Consider the following 12,033-nt stretch of genomic DNA (forward strand, 5'->3'; position numbering starts at 1 on the left):
CGACTTGAGCTGCAGCGCCATCGAAGAAGAATTTTTATGCATCGATTTAAAACAGCTGTCAAATTATTAACTTCAAAATGGTATGTTTATTTATAATTAACTATTTCTTTTATTCAACGAATAATTCACAAGATTTAAGAATATATTATTCTGATTATTGAACATATATTATTTTGAAAAAAAAACACTTTCTGATAGAGTATATAACAACCAATAGAAAAAATCTTTTTTGAAAAAAGTAAGCCACCCCGACGGGGAATCGACCCCTGTATCTCCCGAGTATACGCCTCATCCGTATGTTTATTGATCGAGATAATATTAATAATAATATATTATATATTATAATATATTATTTCATATTATTAGTCCGTTTATTGAATAAAAAAGGACAATGATGATTAAAAAAAATATTTTTAGTTCACGTTAGGTAAAATTTTGCTGGAAATAATTGCAAAAATATTGCGTTTTTTATTCAAGAAATAATCTACTAAATTTGAAAATATAACATTCTTTTTTTTTCGACCACATCCGATCCTAATAAGATCAGACCTATAAGGCAATATGTGTAATTCCCAGACTCATGATTCGAACCTGGGAACCACGACATTATAAGCCGACGCGTAAGTCATTATAAATTATGTTAATTAAATATTGTATTGCACGTTTTCGTTTAATCATAAATCGATCAGCATTACCAAATAACCGCCGAAATTAGTGTGTCTTGTATTCGGCACGTATGTCAGTGGTTTCGGACCGCTCAACTTCCCTCGTTATGCGTACATGCTACACCAAAAGCATAATTCTCTTCTGAACAAAGTGTTTCAGTTACGATTTAGTGGTCGTTTTTATGCAATTATAAAAAAACGAGATCTTTACAGGACATTACCTACAATTTGTGAAATAATAATTTAGATTTAAGAGAACTTATGCAAAAACTCATCTTCCACCATAGCTGGCGTAGACATTAAAATACTCACTGATTGTTTAATATTATCATATTTTGGTAGACTAATGATAGAGTGTCCACCTATTTAGCCCGGTACAACGGTAAATCACTATGTCATTTTTTATAATCTGTCTGATCCACTGACTCTCCGTTCTACTTAACTTACTAAAAATGGAATATTTCCACCAAAATTAGGCACACATATTATATATTTATCCAGATATTAAATAGGGAATAGGGACAACCGTTGTTACTCCATACCAAGGCACTGTCACAAAATTTAAAATATTTTACAATCATTATAATATTATATTTATTGAAGATAATATTGTTTTTTAATAAACGATTACATGTAAATAAAATTGTTCATTTTATATATCACCGTAGCATACCATGAGCTTGCTTACCGGAAAGAAGTAGTCGTATAGTATTGATATCCGGTTTTACTTAAAACTGGTGTTTCGGTATTAAAAAAAACTGGAATTTAATATAAATAATATGTAGGATAATAAAATGATCGTATTTCTAATTTATTTAACACGATATTTTTTCTGTCTTCCTCGTATTCCGGTGGTTTGTAAGTCTTTTGTTTAGATTCTAATGGATTTAAGACTTGTATTATTCCATTTGAGTCATTTTTTGCGACCCGGGTTTCGTCTTTCGGCATCTTCAGACACTTTGCGCACTCACTAATGGTAAATACATAATTCTAAGTTATATAATAAATTAATACAATAAAGTAGACAAAAACTATATCACCTAGGTATCTATTAAGTCAAGGATCACAATACAAAAATGACTCATATGGAATAGTACAAAACTTAAATCCATTAGAATTTAAGTTCAAATTCCATCAAATACCCTGGCTCGATATTATTGATATTTTAATTAGATATCATTTCCGATACAACAGTTTACGATCAACTGTAATACGGTCAACTGCATACGTACAAATAGTGGATTATTTAATAAAGGTATTTTCATGCAAAAAAAACACTATTTAAAAATATATAAATAACTATCAAAATATAGATTTTAAAGATGTATTTCTTAATTAAAAACAAGCGTTTTATAAAGAGTCTGTAGGATGAAAATATGGCCTAGTTCTATAAAAATTCGAGTATTCAGTGTTAGAAAAAAATCTAACCCATATTTAGTACAGATCCCATATCTTTTTAATATTAATATAGGTATTCTTCTTCTTACCGTGCCATCCCCTAACGGAGGTTGTCCACAATCATGGCAATCTTTGCTTTATTATCTGTTACACGGAATAGTTCAGTTGAGTTGCACTCGTGCCAATCATGGGGGTTTTTAATCCACGAAATTCGGCGTCATCCTCTGCAACGCTTCCCGCTGATCTTTCCTTGAATGACAAGTTGAGAATACTGTACTTTTGTCATCTCATCAATATATTATTATTGAACTGGGAATTATGTGGTAGAACACTGTTATAATGGTTTTTAAACAAAACTATTTTTAAGCATAAAAATAACTTTGTTTAAAAACCATATTAAATTTGCAGTTAGACGATTTTAAATATTGTACAAAACCAGATGATATTCAAAAGTAATATAATATTTAGTTATTAAAAACTCTTTAATTACATTAATGTTGAATAATCCATAATGTTAACGTAACGTTTTGAAAGTAAAGTTTATAAAAATAAAGCTTAAAGACATGTTCTGTCAACAAACTTTAACGTTCTGCCAAGAAGGGAAAACTACAGCAAAAGTTTCCGTAAAAAAAAGGTCGAAAAAGCTTCTTTTCATGCTGGCACGAATTATATAACAAAGTGCAATATCTTTTCTACAATAAGTTTGTAATAAAAAAAGCTCAAAACTTTCTTCTAATATCTACAGATATAAATTTTATAATTATGTAGGTACTTAATATAAGATTAAATACAAAATATTATATACTATTCAATCAGCCATTGTTAGAATAATATGTTCTATAAAAGACTATTAAGGGCCAACATGCTCAGCGTAGGTCAAAATGGAGCTTTTATAATATGTAATAAAAATACTTTATGCAGTCATCAAATGTTTAAAATAAATATAAAGGATAATAATGCTTCAAAATTATATAAATAAATTATCTACAACGTTTAAGGAATGTCCAGAGTTATGCTCTGAAAATACCATAAAAGCTCCATTTTTACCTACGCTGAGCATGTGGGCCGTTAAGAAATTATTGTTCTCGAAGTTTTGCGTCGTATATAATCATTTTCCATAATTCCCACAGGAGTACCAATAATCTGGAGGCTGATGGTCAAGGATTTTGACCAGGTGGCGAGTTTAATCGCCTTCTCTTGCAGTAGTCCTCTATATTATGTAGTGCGATATTGAATAATAAAGGATCAAACTACATTTCAATGAGGAAAGCTACTTTATTTATTTGGCTATTTAATATGATATTGATCTTGGGCGCCTCATAAAGGAGTTTCTTAAAGGTTTTTTAGGTACAATAAATGGATGTTAGTTATTCACTCAAGCTATGAAATTCATGCTCTGGGTCTAAATACGCAATGAAAAACTACATGTGATCTTTCCAGATAAAGGATTCGAATACGAATTCATCTAATATTATGAAAGATGCATATTACAATGCCTATATTTTAAATTTACATAAAATTAACTGTTTTGAACATACATAATTTTGAAATACTCATGAGAAAATATTCAACATCATCATCAGGAGCGTGACAACCCGGTGTGGATCCTGGCCTCCTCCAACAACTCTCTCCATCTGTCCATATCCAGTGTGGCCGCTTTCCAATTCGGTACCCCCAGAATACGGCAGTCACTGGCAGCTCCATCCAACCAGATCTTTGGCCTGCCTCTTCTTCTACGCCCTATGAGCATGAGAAAATATTGCCAGTAGAAAAAATCTTTTTCAAAAAAAGTAAGCCACCCGGTAAGAATCGGACCTACGTCTCACGGGTTTTGCATTCTATACATTACCACTATGCTACGAATGCCATGCTTAATTGCGACAAACTTTAACTACTGGCTTTATTAATACCTTCTCATAAGCGCTCTCTAAATTGAGTTACGGTAGGCAATCGATTTTTGTATTCTAAATTAAAGTATTACTTTTAATTACTAACCGACGTCACGGATCTCTCCAATATTTTTCTGTTGTAACTTACTTGAACTTGCTAATATTTTTTTTAATTAACTATTTAAATATAATATTAAGTACCTATATAATTTTATCATGTAGTTATTTTAAAATAATCAACATTAATTTGAATTTCTAAATGAATGTAAATAGTTACTAAAAATATAGATAGGTATGTGATTATAACAGAATATTAAGTTAAATCAAGCAGACAAGAAAATGCGATGTGATAGAAATCGATAAACAGATAAAATGGCAATGGGCTGGAAATGTTGCTCGGTGAGTCAACAACCGCTGGACAAATGCCATCATGCAGTGGTACCCGAGAAGCATTACACGCTCACATGGATGCCCTAAAATCCGCTGGATAGACAAGCTCATAAAGGTCGTTGGGTGTACGTGTCAGCAAAGAACTAAGGACCGAGAAGTACGGGGAGAGCTAGGAGAGGTCTTCATCTAGCAGTAAATATACCCTAGTTGATGACGATGAATCAAAATTAAGGTGCAAATAAAACCTAAACAATACAGATTGTAAATATAAAATATACTTTTCTTTACTTACTATCAAATATTATCAGGTAGAAATACCACCTGTCAACATTATAATACGTTTACGTCCTACTCTTTTGGTATTCTTGACTCAATTGTTTGTCTATCACCTGCTGAATCATCCTGGTGGAGTCTTTATAGTCATCTAACTTTTCCGAGAACGCCATCGTTGATCCTGTTCATTTGTCAAGCGGCGATTTTTGATTGATTGTGTATTGCTGAAGATATAATAGGTTACAGCACTCTACCTTTATTATAAGTAGCCTTAAATATCTTGGAAAATACACAAATTTTTTGATAATATAATCACTACATGCTATTACCACATTGTAAACATCTGTCAAACTAATAATTATTATGAGGGTGTCATTTGTTTTCTTTCATGACTTCCGATTTTTCAAATTTAGAATTCGAGTTTATACGTGTATGTTATTATTATGTCTTCTCTCTCTCTCTCTTTACGTTTTCTACAATCTAATTTGTTAAGAGATTGCTTATGAACGTCTTACTTTTTTATTACATTATCAAGACTTCAAGACTCTTTCTAGCATTTTTTCTACTCTTTAATATTGTAATAACTCAATATAGTTAAACAATTATGTAGTTAAACCGTATTTGTATCGATTTATTTAACATTTTATAAGACTTGTCATCTACTGATACAATATTATGTATCAATGAACAACAAATTATTTTAAATAATTCGATCGATTTATTAGAGATAAAATGGATTAATTGCATTAAGGAGGCATTAGGCTCACTCTTATAGGTGTTTTTACAACGTTTTTATTAGGTCGTACTCTTATATGTCCAGTGGTTGTTTGTCGGGTATAAATCTTGCAATCGATTTTTAGCTAACTTCCCGACTAACTAGACATTTGAAATTTTAGAATATATCAGAACACGATGCTAATGCACATTTTAAATACTTTTAGCCATCTTTAAGTAGAATTGAATTCATTTTCAGTTAATTCTGTTTTGTATGAAAAGTTATTTTGACACCATTATCGGTCGCTAGGGGTCTGGGGTCCTAGCAACTAAATTATTAATATATACTTGCGTTACTATGGAAATCAATATGAGTGTCAAAATAACATTTTAGTATTATTTCAATCAAATACATTTTTTTTGATCGTTTAAGCTAGTCAAGTCAAGTTTATATGATTCAACAGAAAATTTTAAAACGTTGTATATAAAAAGTTCTTTTTATCTTGTAATTATTTACAGTCAATGTATAGTTGAAAAATATTGTATTATTGAAAATAAAAATAAAACATTTATACCAATTATTCCTCTGTTCATTAAATTAAGTTAATTATTTAATTAAAAACTGCCGGCTTACATACTAATATTCCGTCCATCTTCGATCCAAATAAGATCTTATGGATCTCCACGGAGTGGATTTCATGTTTCGGAGTGACTCGTAAATGGATGTCAGTCACTTGCTCAACCTATTAGGTCCATACTCTGACTCATACACTAATTAAATATATATATATGTGTGTACTTGCCAGACCCAGGATTCGAACCTAAGAGCCATGACGCTATAGGCCGACGCTTAAGTCGCGCGGCCATCGTGGGCTATCTAATTTACGTCACCCTATCACGCCCCAATATTGGGGATATCACTAAATTTCGCAGCGCATAGATCGATTTTGTAGCACCGCAGCAGGGTGAACGGAACCCTTGAGGTTGTACGACAAGTTATGGTGTGTCACTCTCTGGTGGAATCCAGAACACATGTCCCAGCCACGTGAAGCGTCTTTTCATGATTACTTCTATCACCGAGGGCTGCTGTGTCAGCTCACAAACTGTAATGCTTGTAACGGTGGATTCGGCAGATAGTCATTATCAAAGCTCAAAGACCTTTGAACCTAAGTAAGGTTCCACGTATCGACAGGCATAGAGGGCTACAATGTTGAACAAACGACATTTGGTCCTCACAAAATATAGCCTTGACCTCCATGCGATTCCAAGTTGACTGATTACAAACCCCGCCACACTCATGCGGATTCTAAGTTAACTGTAAATAATGCCATCATTGACAACTGTGGTAAGTATTTGAACCGACTAACTGTCAACAACTAGAGCAAAATTATCTCAACTACTGGCATTGATATAGTACTGTATGAATCATATGCTTCTTAAAATGACTCGGCCAGTGTTAAAACTTACTGTTTTAATATCAGCGGACTTAACTCGATATTAGCTCACTTAATATTTGTCTCGAAAACGACATGGCAATGTTTATGAGTAAGCCCGATCTAACTTGCATCTTACTCTAAGTAATAGTCAGCGCTTGACGACTTGCTCTATCCGCTCAGACATGATTTTTTGTTAACTTGCAAGCTTTGGGTTGCAGACACTCTTAGGGTCACTATTCCAAGAACAAAAATTTAGTTTTACAGCCAGGGCAATACGGGTGAAATTCTGGAATCCATGTTAACGGTCTTAACGCATTATACCTACAAGGAAATATTATAAGACGATATTCGTAATATCTTCTTTTGTGGTACATTTTTAAAATGACACTTTTATGGGAACTCCTCATCTAGTAGTATATCAATGACTACTGGTAAATTTTAAGTATATATGTATTTTGTTTCACATATGCTACAAAAATTGTACAGTTTATCATATTTATTTTATTCCGTATGATATGAAAGCTCAATATGATATTATGTTCATTTTAAATTAAGTACTAATTTAAAATAGAGACTTGTACTTTCGTTTTAAAAAAATTGGCCTTATATTGTGAACTACTGGTACATCTACTCTAATATGCATGGATGTCTTATATTAAGAATGAAACAGGTACAACATAAAAATATATAATGATACAATTTTCACATTTCAAGATAATTTTACATAAAAGTTTACAGACACATATTTCATGTCTTATTTCTATACAAAAATAAATGAATTTTTATTTCATTATGTTGGCAATTTGACATATTTTTTTCACATTCAAATAAGCCATGTTTAATAATATTACGTGACTTGCGGAGTGTTAGACCGTAATTCAAGTAGATTTTCAAACAGAACGTATTATTAAATATTATCTAATATATTTTACACGAAAGTAATGTTCCTTATACACATTTCTGTGATTTTAAAAATAAAAAAAGCAAAAGTTTTTTAGAAGTTTTTTTTTTCCGCTGCTTATCGCGTATTAGGGGGTGTGAGAGTCATCCGAAAAAGTTTGATTTATGCTCCCGAACTTTTTCACACCCGAAGCCCGAAAGTTTTATCAAAAGATGCCCCCTATTATTTTTTATTAAAAAGCAATTCTCGCGCTGTACACGTTCCTTAAATATTTTTTATGCACAATTATCATTCGTTATTCAAGTTTTAATGTGCCGACGCTGAGTTTGTTTTGAAATATTAAACATGTTTAGGGACTTTGGCAAACGATACTACGATTATGCTTGCAGGAAAATAATTTTATTCAATTCCATTTAAAAACCCACGCACCTACCAGTGGCGAGAGGTGAAGGTGGGCTGTTAAGATTCGACATAAATAGTGCACACTAAACATTGTCACTCATACTTATTTGTTTTCATTAAACTAAAAATATAATATGCAGACGGTGCTGGTTAGTTTTTAAGATTCAATTAAACCCTGCCTAAACCAAACCATAATAAATTATGTATGCTATAGGGCATAGGCGATCTGACAAATACACAAATATAACAATAAACGAAAAATAAAATTTATTCAAAATAAAATATAAATAAAAATTATATTATAAATAACATGCATTATCATCAATTAGAGGGATAAAATTGTTTATGTTGAGACGAATCATCATAATTTGGTTGTTAATTTTAATCTGAGATGCGATTCCACATCCAAAAGCCTGTTTCTTTTTTTTGATTTAATGTCTAGAAATGCTGAAAAAGTACCTTCACATAGATAGGAAGTTGGAAAAGGCAAGATGTATAATTCAGGACTTTCTCTGTTAAAACTCGATACACATGTTGCATTATTTTCAACCAGCATGATGTTAAAATACACTCCTTATATTTATTTTTCAAGAATCCATCTGAAGCTAATTCCAACAATAATTTCCCTTCTTCCGCATGCGATGGATGTTGTATTGCTGTCGTATTACTGCTGTTTGCACCAGGCGAAGCCAAAGCCCGGTGCTGCGTGTACCTTCACCATTCCCCAGGGGATATGCGTACCACACTTTGGGAAACACTGTTCACCGGTGACCTATTCTCGGTACAACAGCTCTCAATGTACTGTAATACGGCGAAGAGTAATACTTACAATTTACAAGTAACCTAATACGAAAGCTTATCATTGCTTTTTGACCTTTTTTTGCTTGTTTTAGCTGTGCCATGTCATTAGGGCAAAAAGAAACGTTAGAATCAATTACTGTTAGCCATGTCCAATTAAGAGACAGTTTATCGTACAGGAATCATTAGGTCGACTAATTCGGATAAAGGACTTTTTATATAGTCGTATTCAATTACACTGAAGAATCGAAATATATTGTCATGTACATTATTTGAATTATAAACAGGTAAAAATAACGTTTGACGACCTCTCAGTGACAATGAATGTTAATATAGAATGTGATTTCATGAAATAAATTGTGATTTCGATTTCAGTTGTTAGGAACACTAATGATACAAAAGTTAAATGAATTTACAATTCGATATTTTGTTCATTATTTTTATGTATATCGCAGTAGCAAAGAGTGGAGGTAGGCTGTTAAGATCCGCCATAAATAGTGCACACAAAATTTTGTCAGTCATACGTATTTGTTTTCATTGAAATAAGACTACAATTTACAGGTGGTGTTGGTTAGTTTTTAAAAATCAATTAAACCCTGCCTTAAACAAAATATTATAGTTTGTCGGCGATTTGACAAAATTCTGTATACTTTTTCATTCATACTTATTTGTTTTCGTTACATTAAAAATACATATTACGCAATTCATTTTTGTTAAACTCATTAAGCTCTGCCTAAACCATACCACAACAGATAAAAAATATTATTCTATCTATAAAATATCCAAAGTTGTGTATGATTTAATTGCATTATTTTATAGATAGACGAGTATTTTGTACTATTATCTATTATGGCTTGGTTTTCAAAGGTTGTAATTGAATTTTGAAAACTAACCATCACCGTCTGTAAATTGTAGTCTTATTTTAATGGAAACCAATACGTATGAATGACAAAGTTTAGTTTGCACTATTTATAGCTGATCTTAACAGCCTACCTCCACCCTTCGCCACTGGTATATCGTCACCTCAATACTACAACTAGGTAACTTGATGTTCACTGTTTTTGAGATAGCTGTTGAATATGATTCTACATTAATTTCCTTCTCTACAAAATGATAAAACTAGGCAAGTCATAAGTTAATGGGAACTTTTTGTATTTGAAAATATTACATAACTTTAAAACCATAAATTCATTAAATAAATAAAATAATATATCTACAACATTTTTGAAGTCATACTTCTTTTGGCGCGTTTGGGAAATCAGATCAGAGTATATTTTTGGCGTGTGACATGTAACACATAATTTAATTTTTCACGCGAAAAAAAACGCACTCGATTGGATTCGAACCATCGATTGTATGGTTATCAGCCGAACGCACTATCTTTACGCCACAGTATAATACTGCAATCGTGACGATTATACAGTATAATATTACAGTTTAGAATTGTTCCATTGCCTAGGCAGCGAATTTATTATTGTCGGCCATTTGCAATTCCTTACGCAAACAAACAATTAACCGTCAGAGTGACAGTTGGTACTTTAAAAATAAAAACAACGAGAAACCTTTATATACATTAGTAATATAAATTAAAGTGTATAGAAATAAACCAACCGCGTTCCAATAATCGGTCCTTTTTCTTGAGTGTGTAATTTAACAAGATAATAATTAAGAGCTAGTCAAAGAATCTAGTTTATCACAAGTTTTGTTTTTGTTTTGTTACGCCAAAGAAGTATAACTTCTAACGCGCGTACATAAGTACACACACCGATTTTTTTTCATAAAATTGAACATTATTTAATTCCCGAGTTACCACTTGATCCATTTTGTTTTTGGGAGTTTTTCGTTGATAGGCTTCAGAAGTATTTCTATTTTTCAAGAACACAATTCCTTTTTTGTCTCTACTTGTTAGTAAATGTGTTTTTGAGTGACAAAAAATTATATATACAATATATTGTTTATCAAATTTTAACAATAGATAGCAACGAATCTTTTATTTTGTACTTATTTAAGTTTACAAAATAGCGAAAAAGTTTCCACTCAGGTGCTATTTTATAAATAGTATTGTCAGCGTTTGAATCAAAGTTTGACTACAAATCCCAGCTTTTCTCGGAAAACAGTAAATATATTAGAAAACTTATATGCTTCGCGGCGCTTTTCTCTGTACAACATTTTTATTGTTAAATTATTGTAAGAACAGCTGTTTCGACTAAAAACGGAAAATACATTCAAATATTTACGACTGCTTGGGTTTCAGTTGAATTTTCCGTATACAATGAATCGGTTAAATATTTCATTTCATTAAATTAGTTTTCATTGAATGCGCAATATACACAACTTAGAATGTAACTTCATCATCATTAGAATGGATCAATTCACTCCTGAGGCTGCAATTACATTATTATCACTGTCACATGCTGGTACGGCGACAAATTCAGTCTTTAGTTTCATCATTCCGCATAATATTTTGAATGATCACTATCTCTACAAATTCAATGATGCAGAGTGGCAACTCTAATGTATTAGTATTTTGAATTAATATTCATGCTAATTTCAATTAATTCTAATGGTTTCTACGTGTGCGTATGTTAAAATTGCTTGTAATGTTACAGCCATAGATAATATTTTGAACATAACCCAACCTGCAGACAATATACATAGATAATGATTTAATAGAAAACCTACAGAGAAAACCACTAAAAACAAAGAACACGCGATATTGACATGATTCGAAAATGTGTAGATTTTGTAGAAAATAATAAAATTCATTGAGTCATGCCGTTGCAAATGTAGCGCGATACGCGTGAGGTGACCTTATTGTTGTTCTGACGATTTCGGCAGATTTTGTTAACTGACAATGCTTGTTTCTCGTTGTTCACCATTACTACCTATTCCACGATACATTTCTCCACAACATGTGTACGGAGAAGGATCTAATTTTGTCTCTGGATAAATAACTAAGACTAGGTCTATGTCATGAAAAAACGCGTACTATCTACTTCTTTGTCGAACCAGCGGCTTCTTAGTGTCTATGGTTCAAGCTAAGTATCTGACCCACTTGCATATATTTAAGGGTAACTGGACAAAACAGAACATGATATAACCGAACATGATAAAACAGAACATGAAGCAATAGAACGGTGACAAAACAAAACATGCACAACTCTACA

The sequence above is a fragment of the Rhyacophila brunnea genome, unplaced genomic scaffold, assembly GCF_057557595.1.
Source record: "Rhyacophila brunnea isolate RB1 unplaced genomic scaffold, BYU_Rbru_1.0 scaffold_19, whole genome shotgun sequence".
Lineage (NCBI taxonomy): Eukaryota > Metazoa > Arthropoda > Insecta > Trichoptera > Rhyacophilidae > Rhyacophila > Rhyacophila brunnea.